Source organism: Maylandia zebra, linkage group LG4, assembly GCF_041146795.1.
Source record: "Maylandia zebra isolate NMK-2024a linkage group LG4, Mzebra_GT3a, whole genome shotgun sequence".
Taxonomy (NCBI): domain Eukaryota; kingdom Metazoa; phylum Chordata; class Actinopteri; order Cichliformes; family Cichlidae; genus Maylandia; species Maylandia zebra.
Window position 1 is genome coordinate 28,102,640 of NC_135170.1, and position 16,611 is coordinate 28,119,250.

Consider the following 16,611-nt stretch of genomic DNA (forward strand, 5'->3'; position numbering starts at 1 on the left):
CTTTGTTGAAATTGAAATATTTACATGATTCTCTTTCAATTATTGTTCCTCAGTTGACATCTGCAGACATCTGTATTGCTGGAGGACACCAGGGATGCTTTCCCTCGCTGAGGATTTCAACCTAGACTACAGTGGTAAGTGCAGGTGTTTGGTACAGTCTCACATAGCTTGAGTCAACTCGAGTGCTGCATGAGCAATCACCTCCTAAGAGGATAACAGGCAATCCATCGCTAATCCACCGGTCAATATGCATGACAAGAACAGTACAGTAGCAAAGACAAACTACTCAGAGGACATGTCATTCTGAGAGTGGACAACTCTTTTACCATTTCACCATCTCAATTTTTTTAAATTAATTATCTTTTTTCAAAAATATGGACCCGAAATGTCCATACTTGATTACTCTCGCTCTTTCTGCCTTTCTGGCTATATCTATATATCTATATGTATATCTATCTATCTATATGTCTGTGAAGGTTCTCAGTCATCCAGGTCATTGTAGTCAAAGGAGCTTGCAAAGAAAAGCGTCTGGACTTCTTTAAGTTGCTTGAAGACGTTTCACCTCTCATCCGAGAAGCTTCTTCAGTTCTAAGGTCAAATGGTGGGGAGTCCCAGATTTAGGTTTAAATCTGGGACTCCCCACCATTAAAGCTGGAAGTCTGTAAACCATGGTAGAGGCTCTGTCAGGGTTTGGTGCTGGATTTTAGTCAGTGTTGTTGGGGATCTTGTCAAAATTCACTGAATTATGACCAGAGAAGTACCATCATATTTTGACCCACCATGAAATACCATCTGCATCAGCATGACAATGATCCCAAGAACACTGCCAATGCAGTTAACCCTTTAAAGCCGGTCGGAGCGGACACGCTCCATTTTGCGTAACTATTTTTAAATCCTGGTAGCACTGCAACCACGTAAGCTAGCACAATAATTTTTTTTGCATATGAAACCGGAGGAGTTGTACTTACATCTTATGCCATCAGCTTGTCCTAGGTCACAGTTTCCTTCCACATATAGCTTTTCAAAAACTGCATAAAAAGCACAGAAACACGCTTTGCCGATCCGATCAGCTGTTTGTAACACTTCCTATGTCCATCAGCGTGAACTATCGCATGTCCGGCATGACCTGCCCGAAAGCGGAAGTGACGTCATTTTGCGGAAATGTGGTTTTTTACCATCGTGGCCTCATGAGCCTATACTTGTGTTTTTAAAAGTTTATTTGACTTTATGACTTTCTGTGTCGTTTCTGGGATGCTGAGGACTCATATTGCACTGCTGGAAATATTTTATTTTGATGCATATGCTGTTATTTTGCAAATTTGCACTATAATATATTTTTTCATTTTTCCTGCAGTACATGAAAATTGGTGTATCTCAAAAATAAAACTATGAAGACACTTAAAATAAATTTCCTTTGGTGGGAAACTAGTTTGTGCAACTTTTTTGTATTTACAGTTTTGAGGGATAAGCCTCTTAAATTTCTCTAACTAGAAATATATGTTAAAAAAACAAAAACGATTTTAAATTTTTTTGTATTATATTGCACTTTTTTGCAATTTATGTAATTACTATGCACTTAATGCAGACATATTATTTGATTCAAGTTTTTGGGCTATAGTGGTTGTATTGATGTATAGCAACTTAAAATGCTCCAAAAAATGGCTCCACAGCATGTAAAAATATACTATAAGCTCTGGCGGACTTGGTTCTATGGTAGGTCTTAAAGGGTTAAACACAAAATAGAAAAACACATAATAGAACACTGTAATTCATGAATTCACATCCCCAATATGGACTTCAACATTACTGAGGCAATGTGGGATTATCTTAACAGAGAACAGAACAAAAGTCAGACAACTTTCAAAGAAGAGCTTTGAAATGACCTTCAAGCAGCCTGTAGAATGATTATTGAAGAATACTTGAAGAAGTTACAAGGAAACTTATTTAAGAAAGTTTAGGCTGTGCTGAATAATAAAGGTCGTCATAGCGATATCATAGGGAATGTTGACTTTCAGGCTTGTTAGAGGTACACAAATTGTGTTTTGCTGTATAGTTTCAAGTATATCTGCAGATGTGAAGGGTGGCTCAAAACCTTTGCATAGTAGTATATCCTATATTAACACTGCATTAAAATAAATACATTAAAATGGACAGGGCCTTGAAGAAGTATGGTCAGTGGCCTTATACCTCAACGTCCACTTTCTACGTCCCATTGCTTCATATTCATGGGACAAAGCCATATTTGAACTCATTTAAATAAAATACCTTATCACAATGTTGCTGTTTTTTAATAATATATTCAGTGAATCTAGACAGACCAGCAGATACAAACACCTGCCAAAATACTAGAAACAGCCTTTGTTATAGTACACACCCAGACAAACACACACACACACACCAGCCTGGTTGTTGCAGTGGATAATAATTTATCATCGCAAAAATGGGAATGAAAATATCTACAGTCTGATAACAGTGATACTGTATCACACTATTGATTAGAGTTGTTTTACCTCATACTGTATAATCTTATGGTTTTCCCCTACTGGGACCTTTTTTCTTTTTTTTACTTTGTTTATCACGATCCTACTGGAGAAGCATTTTTGCAACCTCACTTATGTTATACTGAATAGAAAGTCTTACTGAAGTTGGTGATTTTCATGATCACAGTATACGTTTCTGACATTTTTCTGACCGTTTTAAAGGTATAATTTTGCCTTCCATGATAATTCCCATTTATTTATTTATGCTTTCTTGCTCTGATAAAACTGAAAAATAATGAAAAATTAGAACTCATTAAGTGGCCCTTCACAAAAGAGATGCAGAATCATCAGTGACTCACTTCCTTGCAATATATATTTACATAACCTGCAGAACCTTTCAACTTAGCTGACTCACTAGTTACTCAGCTTGTCTGTCATGTAACAGAGAGTAGGAGGGAAGTGCCCTATGGGCCATGTTCACACAGTGACAATTTTCCTCTGACATTGCAATGAGGGTGGGCAGATGAGGTGCTGTAATAATGCTTTACTGCTGTGGTCCAGTTGTATAAACGTAAAGGCTCTGACAGACTGTTACATCCAACTCAAAAGCATACTGTATTTGGTGCAAAAATTGTGTGAAAATACACAAAAATTGCATAGACGGAAATATGAACTCTACTGAGTCAATATGTAAACATGTTCACTTACATATTGGCAGCTAAATTTGTACTAACATGTGTAAGAAGTTGCAATAATGTTGGTGTTCCAGCGATTTTGTAACATGCCTGTAAAAAGATTTAAAAAAAAAAATAAAGTACATTAGATATTTAATTCAGTCCTTCAGACTATTTAAAAGGATGAATTTGACATTTTTTCACATTCCACAATCCAAATTTCCATATATTTTTGTGTCACTGAACACAGCCTTTCATCAGCCTAGTCTGGTACGCAATGATTAATGTCTATGTACATGAAATCAATATTTTCTATATTTAAAAGCCAAAAAAAGTCTACATTACGAGGCTGGATGGGTTGCTGGTGTAGCATAGCATTTTTCTAAAAGTCTTACATTACTGGACTACTGTCCCAGTTTTCCATTTATTTCCATTCTTTTAAAATATGTAATTAATTATAAATATTGTAGTCAAATAACAAAAACTTGGTTTGGTTTAATCATAAAAACTACTGGCTTAGAAAAAGATCAGGATTTGGGTTAACAATGCAACAATGTCTTTAAAGCTTTGATTTCTCAGTCACACTCGCCTGGTTTCAAAGGACAAAATATGAAATTCTAATACAATTTATGCTTCCTATTGAACTACGTTACTTAAAAATTCATGCTCATGTATCATGAAAAGATACATTGCTTTTCATGACTAATTTACATTTTGAGCTGTACATTCGGGACATAATTGGTCCATTACTGTTAGCATGTTAGAAAACAATTAGTGCTGATGTTTTTTTAGTGACTTGAAAGAAGGTTGTGTTTAACGATCTGTTATGAAAATGTGTATTAATATCACATCAGTTTCCTTTTAGTATATCGTGCTGACTATAGCCTCGACCCCTACCCCGAACAAGAGTAGAGGCAGGGGTCTAAGAGCTAAACAAATTGAAATGAGTAGTTGAAAAAAACCCCGAAATGAGTAAAATGTGTCTAAAATAAAATTATATGTGTTGGTAATTTCACAATTAAAAATACATGCACAATACACGTGAATGACTGGCCTTCTTGGTGTATTCACAGGTGAGAAAAGGACATTTTCTGAACAACAGGACCTTAATGTAATTATGACCTCTTAATAGCATTTAAATAACAATAATAATAATAATAATAATAATAATAATAATAATAATAATAATAATAATAATAGTAAACAAATATTATTTATAGATTGCTTTGATAGAAGTTTGAATGCAGAATGCTCAAATGACATATTTAAGGAAAACATAAGTCACACTAGCAAAAAAAAATACACACACATACATATATGTATACAAAAATATTGATACTGATTGATAAATAACTGCTGTGGTACAAGTGATCCAGGCACTATGAAGAAAATATGTCGCGGCCTTTTACGTTCCAAACACCAAAAAAGTCCAAGAAAAGGCTGTGGGTGGCAACGGGAGGTTTGTTTTAGAACGCACTTCTGACTCCATTGTTATGCCGTCATATGCCGTTTATTTCGTGGAAAATTATAAACAGAAATCAGTCAAATAACTTCTTAAAACTTAAAATTAAACGAAAGTTAACTTAATTTGCTTTAACAACTTCAAAAATCATTTTCTAACCCTCCCGTCTTCCCATCTGACATTTGGCAAACAAAAAACAAAAAACCTCTTTACCACACCCATCCAGGGTGCTCTTAATCTCTTGATTAATGGGAGGGTCCATAAGCTAATAAACCAATCACTTTCCAAAAGCTTCTCCAGTAAAATTAATTACAAATTTACATAACAAAACTAGGTCAGTATATTCTTACACCTTTAAAGAAAAAACAAAAATGAATACAAATTTTAGTTATTTGTAATCATTTCAAAGTATACCTAATAACTCTCCACAAATCAAACCCTAATAAACAAGACTATGCAATCTTTAAATGAAGTAGATTAAATAATAATAATAATAATAATAATAATAATAATAATAATAATGACTCTGTAGAAAATTAATGAGTCATCAATAATAAAGCTTCCTTCATTGTTAGAGATGTTTTCCTTGGTTTTTTGTGTCATCAATTAGATGTGCCGCTGACAAGCCATTCATTGTATGAGGTAACACCTAAATGGATAGTGACTCTCATCTTTTATCTACCAAAGAAATCATCTTTAGTACTTTTTATGTAAAACACTCCTTAAAACAGTTTTTTTGTTTGTTTGTCTTCAAAGTGGGAGTGGATTTATGTCATTTTAATCAAAACCAGAATTTCAAAGGCAACGGGTCTTTAAGTGTCCTTTATCCTTTATATACATTCTTGTCAATCATATAAGGATAAACAGTTTTAATAGGCACCAAACATCAAATCCCAACATCAAGCATGCAGTGATCAATTGACTGACTTGATTAAATCCTTGCTGCCTTTCAAGTGCAGCTAAAGAGATTCATTTATTTTTTTTACTTCTTTACCCATTGCTAGGGTATAAATTTTAAACCATATTATGCAAAGAGCATAGTAAGCTGATCTGCTCTTGTTATTTACTGCTATCCTAAAACAAATTTGGCAGCCATTGAAAAAAGGAGTGCAGCTATGCTTTAACCACTGTCAATAAAAGATGTGGGTCTGCTGAGTTTCAAGTGACAGATCTGTGAGTTCAGAGTTGGAGAGGGACCACAAAACTCCCAGTTTAATTATTTTATTCTTGAAAAGAATGTCTAGAGCAATATTGTTTTAGGGCACCCATATTTCCTCGATTCTGTAGAGACGTATGTGGTTTTACTTCACTGATTTGTGCTGGGTTTGCAGTGAGCACGAAAGGAAGAAACATCTAAATCACACTGAGGGATAATCTTTCTTTTAAATTGATTGTTAAACCCCTTTGCCTTTTCCTTAGGATTTAGTTTTACAGCTGCACCAACCTCTTTTAATAGTAATTTCTCAGAAATTCAACAGAAATTTAGTTCTATTGTGAAAATCTAAATCAAAATTGATACAGGATTCTGAATATCGAGTCTTCGATCACTGTCCTACCTAGACAGCTAGCCCTATCAAGTTGTATAGTGCCAGCTCCTCCATTAACCTGCATTCCTAATTGATAGTGCTAGAGAAGAGTTATTTGAATGGATTACCGTAAAGAGCATCATGGATTAGCTAGTGAGAGACATGGATCTTGAGGGAGTCTTAAATTAGTCACATAAAGTGATTATAAAACATCCATATGGTCGGCAGTGATTGGGCTCCCTCCTTATCAAAGCAGTTTAACCCTTCTTGTAATTTCCTCAAAGCATTGATATCAGTTTGGCCTGTTAAACCTTACGTTGGCTGTGATGTGCATGGGCAGAGTACACTATGTTGTGATCAATGCCTAGAGGAAAGAAGTGCAACTGACCGTAAACATGGCTTTGGTTTGTCATTGATTACTTAGTTGCCAGGACATCAAGCTGGTAACACATACTGCAGCGAGTATGTGTGAGACCAAAGTCTCTTTAAATCATTATGGTCTTTGAGGAAAGACTGATGCAACGTGCTGTATTCTCTGAATATGACTGAACCAACCATATTTGAAAGATAAAAAGGCTTTTTTTAGGCCTTTGATAACATTACTGGTGGGAATGACAGTGCTATAGCATAATAAAAGAAAATCCCAAACTGCTGCATCTTCTGTGGTGCTGTTGCAATTCTCTATTGGTGCATTTCCCATAAATTAACTCATCCACTTGCCTTTCCCAGGCTGTCATCAGCCTTAATGCACTGCAGTTTTAGTAATCACTTCACTCACTTGATGATACCTCAGTACATTAATTTGTTGATGAGATATATCTATTAGAAATATTGCTTTAGAATTTGCACCACTGAAATCAAAAATATACATGAGCCAATATCCTGTACACCTTCTACTACTTTTGTATATAGACTTGTGTTAAAAAAAATTAAAAACAAAAGTAAAATTTCAAAAGGGGTCGTTTCACTTCAAAATGCTTTGCAGCAAATGGGTCAGTTGCACCCGAAAATAATCAAATCCACTAAAAGTGCCTACACCTTCAGAAGAGCAATGTTAAGAGATGTTTTAAGCATCTTCAGCATGCATAGATAATTTGAAAAATGTAGAATGTGAGACTATGATCAGGAAAAATCCTGTAAAGAAGTAGCGGTGGTCTCAAAGGAACCAATATTGGCTGCTAAGCTACTTCTGAGGAGGGGGAACAAGGCCAAGTACACAGACAAGAATTTCACAGTGTGTGCCTGGAAAATAGTCCTATTTATGAGTCCAAGTTTGAGATTTATGGCAGCAACCAAGGGGTGACAAGCAAGAAAGATAATGATAATTCAATGTATCAAACCAACCGGCAACCACGATGGTGAGAATATTTAAAGTCTGGGGGTGTTTTTCTCTCTGGAGCAGCACTACAGTGCTTTACTTTCAGGTTAGCATCTGAGTGAAGCATGCATACTGCAGCGTAACTGCATGTTGTCAGATTTTACATAAAACGTGCAGATGTACAATCTCATTGAAGCAAAATGGAAACAAAGGAAATATTTATTCAAACCGCAGGTTTCTCATTCACACTGTCCAAAGACAAGATTATATTAAATTCACCATAAAAGAGCAAAAACAAACTGGAACAAATGCATGATTCCAAAATGTTGACAGTCCCGACAAACATACTTACAAGTCAACCATAAAGCCAATCAACACAGTGCTTGTTCTTATATTGTCATTTCCATTATTTTAATTAAACCCTCTATTTTGTTAATAAAGATGTGCACAGGAAACCAGTCTGTGACTCGGCAATGAGAAAAGCAATCATGGAGAAAATGAATAGAATTTAAAACATGGAAGCCCAGTTTTGACAGACAGCTGTCAGCCATTCATTACAGACTCCCTAATGATTTTTTTTCCACACCGCTGATGAAATGCTGCAGCACCTTTCTCTGCATGACAGGGGACTTTTCCCATAATGACACCTCAGTTCTTCCATCTTATTACATGCCACTCATTTAGTGAGTCAACTGAAAACAAAACCCCCTGCCTGTACGGGAAATTTCAGTGATAAAACATACTGTAAGCAAGCCACAAAGAAGCTGTTTTTTGTTAATGAGTACACTGCTTTTGAAAACCAGATTTAAGAGATGTAACTGAGTGGAGAAAGCGGGAATATGATGCTTGTTACATTGGTATTTAATTAATGTTTTAAGAAATTTGCAACTGTGCTTTATACTCGGCAAGTACTTTTGCTGAACAGGCCAGAGAGGATCTAGCTTTATAAAATTCCTAGAGCATCACTTCTTTTCACATTTTTTAAAAGAGATGGAAATAAATTTGTTTTGTTTCAGCATCCTGTTCGCTCCTTTGTGTTTTACAATTTATTTGAGTCAGTGATTCATTTAATTTTCATTTGGTTTTTATTTACACTTTGACTTGGTGCTTAGGTGTTGATGCCAAAAACTACTTGGTTAGGTTTACAAAAAGGAAAGTGGTTTGGATTAAAATATGCCCCTTTGAAAAGTAATGCTGCATATTGAAAGGAGAACTGACAGACTGTTCTCACAATCAGGTGGATTCTGTAGCATCGCCAAAGTAACCCATAAGTATGATACACCATTGGCTTTGGCAAAACTGCATTTAGCAATGCCCTGGGAAAGAGAACAGGTCACAGGTGGCTCTGGAGCTTCATCTTGCTCTTTTGCCCACATCTAGTGGCTCCCTGTGGTTTTTACAAGCAACTAGATATATCTTTATTAATATGAAAAGGAACAGTTGTTGCACTTTTAATATTTTATTGGTATTTATCATCACTGTAAGTGGTTCTTAAAAATTTCCAACCGTAGAAAAGTGCAGACTATACACTCAATACATTTGGCTGCTGTCCCCATTAAGTCTGGCTCCTTAGAAGGACTGTTAGCTTTCTAGCCTGACCAGTGTTTTTAGATAGCTCCGTGGATCTGGTGACTTGCTTGTAGTTGTTTTTCACCGTGACAGTGACTGACACAGTGAAACTCAAACTTCAGTTTCTATGACAGATTAATCTGATTTCGATTTTGATATCAACACTGATGGGAGGTTGTTCTCCAGACATGACCCGGTGACCAAAAAGCAGCTCATCAGTGGAAGAATGCTCACTCTCCCAGCTCTTAAAGTGATGCATCAGGTGACCATGAGCACACTTCTTTCTCCTGAGGCATCGCATTGTCAGATTTCTTCCATCCAGTAAAGCGTAATTTCTGACTGACCTTTAACCAAACAAAAAATAAATACATAGCAATGAAGCACTAGTCCTTATGTACTAATAAAGGTTGCAAAGTGTGATCTAGACCTTCAGCTTTGCTTTAATGTTACAAGGCTCCTGCCGTACTTGGATCTTGAAAAAAAAGCATATTTATCTGACAGTTTGACAGTTTAAAGTCTATGATCATGACTAAAAGCAATCACTTCAACAGAGCACCATAAAAGCAGAGTGCCTGCATTGGTGAAATGATTAATCACATCACAAAACCATCTGTCTATGTCCACTGTGTAATGTGACTTGTCATGTGACCTTTCGACTCTGCTGAATGATAATTGCCTTTGTCTCTTTCCCTTAGTAGGTTATGACACAGATGACATTTGGTGACTGCACACCTCTGTATAAGTACTTTAAAAGAAGTATGCAAAATACAACACAGATGAGGAGAGTCTGCAAGAGAGGCATTTATTTTAATTTGGAACATTTGTATTATCTATAGTGGTGACTGAGGCTGGTGTTAAAAGCCTGACTGCAATGGCTCTCTAACTAGAGCGAGATCTACCTTAATGCCTATCACACAGGGGGCTCACTCACATTACATCACAACACGCAGTGTTTTTAACCTCTATTTTTTACCTATAACTTAAGATATTTTAACCTCATGAAGAAATAGTTCAAAATATAGCAAAGCAAGTACTCCTCATTATGCATGTGCAAGTTAATTCAAATGGACATCAACAGTAAAAATGCAAATTGTGCGACACTATCATTAGAGCATTTATTTGTTTATCATCCAAAATGTATGTTTGCTCTCTGTGGATTTATCCATTGCATCCTGCATACTAACAGGGATAAAAGTCCTCCCAGCAGTGTAGCTATCATCTCTTGTTGCAATCTCCTTCCAGTCTGCACCCATGTTTTCTGTGGTGGACCAAAATGCCTTTCACTCCTTTGATAGCAGAGCACAAGCTCAGCATTACATCCTCTGCCCCTTGTTGAGCCTGAGAGAGTTTGTCCTGTCAGAAACAATAACTTTCCTTTCAAGGCAGGGATCGTTTTATTTCTTAGAGTAGCGATCACACAAGGTGGTTGTTTCCATTTGCCACCCTGGTGTTCCTTTTCATTTTTGCACTCATCGCAGATGTTTCAGTGCCTACAAAAGTTACATTTTTCTTGCATCCTTGCTACCACCAATTGATTTTGTTTCTTACCACCTTGTCCATCCGTAATGGACTTTTGTGTTCTGCAGAAAGAAATGATCATGAGAGACTATGTAGTCGTGATTTCAATCATATCAAGTAATAATCACTTTATCTTTCTGGCCACTAACTACACAGTTCATTTGCATAACAGATTACAACATGTTCTCAATAAATCTGTTCTTTCTGATGCTCCTACTGGCTGTCACTCAGCACCAGATGCTTAAGTGCAACAGCCATGAAGGGAATATTACATTTGGGCACAGGCCTCAAAGCATCAGCTGAGTGATTGAAAAGTCAAATTTGCTGAAGAAGGTAAATTTGTTATAGTTTCCTGATACCAAAACTAACTTCCCACTATGTAGATTATTGTAGTCAAACTCGTCTTGCATTGTCTTTATGGAGCTAATCTGAAAGTGATAATGTCCTCTTCCTAAATGTGTCAGGTAGCCCACTGGGTCACACAGATATAAACATTCAGCACAGGGAATGACTGCTCTGGTTCACAACTTGTCAATCAGAGCACCAAGGCAGGTTGAGCTGTCACTCAGAAACACGGCGCCGCAGTCCAGTATAATTGAATTAGCTACTGTCTCTTCCTGAAGGTTAATTGGTGGGGAAACCTCTGCTGAGCATGGCAAGGCAATTGACAAAGATAAGAACTGCCGTCTTATCTGTCAGATTTTGTCAGCACATGTGAACTTTATCATTTCTGTAAACGTTAAAACTATAAAGAAGTTAACAAAAAGCAGGTAAATTGAATCCTCATAGATTGTAAATTCTGCATAACTTTATGTCATGCTCAGAACTGCACAGGAGCTCCTACTTTAGTTCAATATGTCATGAGTCAGCAGCTAGAGACATTGCTGACAGATGCTTTGGCTTGGAGGGCAGAATAACGTGGCAAGTTGATGGTCAGTTGATGGCCTGGAAAATTGCATTTAAACCTTTAGGTGTTATTCCAAGTTGTATCTTACTCTCAAACACAGAATTAAATTAAACTCTACTTCTCTCCTGTCCGTTTGATAAATGCTCTCTATAGCCGAGTTGCTTTTCCTCTGTTCAGCATGCGTTCTGTAGAGCTGACCTGTTATGGTTTTATTATAGGATGGAATTTTTTATTCTGCGGCACAGAGATCACAGCACTTCAAGATGCTGAGGATAGTTGGACAGGATACAGTTTCTGCTTTTGTGTTTTCTGCCAACTGTTGTCCTAGGCTGCTTTAATTCTCCTGCAGGGTTTCACTGATGCATCTGTTTCCATCAACGCAGTGTGATTCCACGCCATTCTCCGTGGCTTATCATCTTTATAAGAGGTGTCACCCAAAGTGGAGCTTTTAGTTTGTAATGAGATTTTTTGCTCTCGTCTCAGCTTGAATCGTACTAGGTCATGAGCCTGCTGAAGGACTCTTGATACACTGAAGAACAATAGAGTGAGATATTGGGAATTTACAAGAGATGGCAGGGCAGTAAGTCATTTAAAGTTTTACAAAGTATGACACCTGTGTGGAATACCAAGTAGGAAGAGAGCTGAATGTAACTTTTGAATAGACCAAGAGGCAGTTAAAATTCAGGATGCCTGTGCATGTGTGTATAAGCCCAACCTTTGCACTTGAGGCTTTAATTAACCAAAAAGGATATGTTATTTGACATTTACCACTAATGTATCATCAGCATTAATTGAAATCAACCAATACTTCTGCAATACTAATTATTCCAATGCTAATTTGGAGCTAATTAGCAGGGGCCAGTACTAATTGGCAGCTATAAGATTTTATGTCTGATTTAATTTCAGGAAAACATAAACAATTCTAGGATGCTAAGACAGGAGACATGAATTGTGTTCATTCAGCTTTTTCTGGCTTGTCTTTCTCTTTCTTCTTCTTGGTTTTTATTTAAATCTCTTTTTTTTTCATTTTTACATTATTTTTTTCCACTCTCACTATGTGACAGTAAGCTTTTTTCTTTTTATTATTATAAGGTTATGACCTTACGATATAAAGTGCCTTGAGGAAACTGTTGTTGTGATTTTGTGCACATAAATAAAACAGAATGTAATTGAACTGAATTTTAAATACCTATTAGAATAAGTCTTAGTTTTTATTGTTGTCATTCTAGCTTAATCAATGGAAGTAATACAATTTTTACTATATTTCAGTTTAAGTTTCAACACATGAATGAGGAGAAAATCTAAAATGTCCACACACTACATTTAGAAATAATAGTGCAGAACACAATGCAGGATACCGATGATTCTACCCATGGCAACCTTGCTATACCTCAAACAATCTAAACTGAGCACATGCATATATAAATATGTTTTCTTTAAACAAATATCTGCATATAAATATTCAGAATATGTAGGCAAAGACAACATTTTAATTAAAAGCAGCTTTCTGGTTTCCATTTTTAATCTTATTGCAGTTCAAGTAGTATTTAACAGTGATGTTTGAGCGAAAGAGTAAATGCAGTCTGGAAACCACTGGTGTGACAAAAATTTAGCTTTATATTCATCACTTAAATAATGACTGGCAAAGAGTCAAAGTTCCTACCAAGATAACAGAATAGTTTTACTGCTGCCTAGCCAGTAGGTTTCCAGATTGATGGGTACATGGATACATCAGTCTCCCCTTCTAGAACTGCCATTCTGATTGGCTAAAGTGAAGGTGCATTTGTGATTGTGATCATCAAACTTGTCCCTATTAAATATAAAACATGTATAGTATTGTTAGAGCTATTCAGATGAGTCTGAAACAACACTCCAACGCTGATAATATCCACATGTAATCCCAATACATCTAATGTAAACTATGTGATTAAAAAAACCTCAATTAACCAGGGAGGTCAAACAGAAAACACATCTACTCTTCTTAAATTACTTATTTTCATACTGTATAACTCTTACCAGTACATACTAGTAGTGCTACAGATAAATATTGTTTGGCCTTTTTGTGCAAGTAAAAGAAAAATGTAATTGCCAGGCAATGATGTCATAATATATATACAGTGGTCCCTCGCTATAACGTGGTTCACCTTTCGCGGTCTCGCTGTTTCGCAATTTTTTGGGGTGCAATTTTGCATGCTTTTTTTTTTTCTTAAAGCGCATTGTGTCAATGCACTCATAAATCATCGATCACTAGCAGTGTGATTCTGAAGTGCCGTACTGTATGTTTGTAAGTTTTCTCCCCAACAAACACAACAATGTCGACGAAACGTTTTGCAGCCTCAAAGGCAACCGCGGGTGCTTTTGATTCTATAATACTGGACTTGTTTTTCTACAAAGGTTTGAACTCTGAGAGTGTTTAAACAAGAGAGAAAAGTGTGAAAGTGTTTGTGCCTCTCTGAGAAAAGTGTATAAAGAGTGTAGTGAGGGGTTTTACATCCTTAAAACAGGGGTGTCAAACTCCAGGGCTCGAGGGCCGGTGTCCTGCAGGTTTTAGATATCAGCCTGGGTCAACACACCTGAATCACATGATTAGTTCATTACCAGTCCTCTGGAGAACTTCAAGACATGTTGAGGAGACAATTTAGCCATTTAAATCAGCTGTGCTGGATCAAGGACACATCTAAAACCTGCAGGACACCAGCTTTCGAGGCCTGGAGTTCGACACTTGTGCCTTAAAACATCTATAATAATTGTAAAAATTAAAGTTGGCTACTTCGTGGATTTCACATATCACGGGTTATTTTTAGAACGTAAACCCCCGCGATAAATGAGGGACCACTGTAGATATATATTATCTATCTATTGATAGATTCCTGCATTTAATATAAGTGACTGAGATGAGGTTACAGAGGTCATTGCAATGCAACCATTGCAATGGGTACACTGGAGCCTTTAGATGTACCTTGGTAGTTTGGTTGCTAAACTCCTGATGATCTTTTATTATCTTGGTCCAGCTACAGTGCTGTATCAGTTCAGTTTGCTTATCAAACATGGAATTTTTTCACATTATCTTTTTTTTTTTACCACCAAAGGAGGTCATATGGAACTTTTAACAGTATTCAACAAAGGCAGAAATATCAGCTCTTTTTTCCAGGCAATAATCTCAAAGTAATCAATGTATGAGTTAAATATCCTCTCATATAACCTAAAATATATAAGCTCTCACTGCGTCTAAGCAATTCAAAAGCCCAGTAAAATGTAATGGTTCCCTTCCCCAAGAGAAGTAGTTCCATTTTAATTCAATTGATTTTGCACTTGTGGTTTCCCGTTGCCACATTTTTCAGTCCCACCAAGATGGTCCCTGCATTTTGAATAACATCAAATAAAAGGCAATCATTGGTATGGATGAGGAGGGCCCTCCGAGACTGGGGCACCTTCACCATGACAAAGACCAAATAGGAAATAAAAGGCGAAACAAGAACAAGTGGGGCCCACAAACTCTAAAACCAGATAATTTGATAGCATACTTTTGTAGAAACCTGGACAATGAAAGGAAAAATGTTTGTTTAGCATGCAGAGGGAAATTGTTTGGACAGACACAGCGGCAAACAGAAGGGGACTGACAGACAGAGATAGCCAGAGTGGGTGGTGAGGTGTTTGTGGGTTTGCATACAATAAAATGTTTGTGGGGAGAGTGGTGAACTATTTTCAAGAATTGTTTTGTCCATGTGACTTTCAGACGCTTTTGTCAAAGTTTGCCTTGAAGCACTGACTCTTGTGGAAGAGAAGCACTGCTTAGGCTCTATGTTAGAGATGAGAGAGAGTCCAGCTCCATTGCAGCTCCAGCTACTTCAATCCTCTCAACATTTTACCTGTTGCGGCATCTACCTGGATAACTTTACAGACACATTCCTTTTCTTAGATTTAGTTGTTTTATAGGCCACCAAAAATCACAGGCTAGGTCCCCATCTGTCTATATGTACAGCAGCTTTTGTATTGTCATATTTTGTAACCTTTTTCATGAAAAAGGAGCCAACATTTACAGAGTAGAAGTGAGGATGCAGCGAGCAACTGGAACAGAAATTTACAAAGCTGTGTTTGAATCATTCTTCAAAACCAGGGTTTCAATAGGTTATCCACAGAAGAGGAAAAGAAAAAGAAAAGCTTTCATTACCCAGTGCATAAAGCCTAAATGGAAAAGAGACTGTGGAATGGCTGCCTGTGTCTGATAGGGGAATATACTCAGCTCTGATGCCTTGGGTGTTCTGGCCTGCTGCACTCAGGGCTAGCACTGGACCATACAGATTGCTGCCATTATGGAAAGTGGGTCTGTGGTGGCAAATAGACCTAAGCACTCACAAAGCAACGTACACTGCTGTAGAGATCTGAATATACAGTATGGAGTGATTTGCATGAAACTAAAGCTCAAAAAATTAATTTTAATGTAGCTTACTTTGTTTATCCCTTAACAACTTGACACCTCAGGCTTTGATTTTATTGCCATATGTTTTGGATACATTGGGATACAAATAAGTAAAATATTATGCAATATTTAAATGCAAAATCCATGTTTTATTAACTAAAAGTTGCAGTATTAACTATCAGTATAAGGCCATGGTTGTGTTTACCCTTACAAGGGGAACAAGCATGGCTCTAATTTGTGCACTGGTTTCAGTGGTGAGGCAGTGACTCATTTGGAGGCTCATCTAATTGAGTCATGGCGGATAAACAAAACACAAGTAATGCATTCTAAAGGAAATTTAAAGCTAAACTTCAATTTAGAGTCTAAAATAATCTAACACCAATGCCATGCTGTGAGCCAGTTTAGGTCAAGCTTGGTCTAATTCTCAGGGTATCAAATATCACAATTTTTGACAAAGCCATTGGCATCTCTGAGATATATACAACATGCCCTTCGGCGCTGGTTTCTTGACACCCTGGGCAGAGAAAGCAAAGACCCAAAAAGTCCCCATGAGGTGGCAGGTATGATAACGTTGGCATAAAATCACACAGATGTCAACTAGGTGACAGAAGCTTATGCCCTGTGTGGGAGGGCTTGTTTTTGTGCCTTGTTTTTCTTTCTTTCGTTCTTTCTTTTTAATATACACTTTCTTTTTTACCCACTCTTTGGTTAGGTTGATGGATGAAAAAACTTGGCCA

General features: G+C 36.8%; 1 protein-coding gene across 1 annotated transcript in view; it reads left to right on the forward strand.

Annotated features, from left to right (window-relative positions):
- Window positions 1-16,611, forward strand: part of elfn1a (extracellular leucine-rich repeat and fibronectin type III domain containing 1a) — an 82,675-nt gene that overhangs the window by 55,961 nt on the left and 10,103 nt on the right. Inside the window, exon 2 of the mRNA XM_004552230.3 lies at window positions 54-134. The gene's annotated coding sequence lies outside the window, so the exon portion shown is untranslated. The remainder of the gene's footprint in view (window positions 1-53; window positions 135-16,611) is intronic.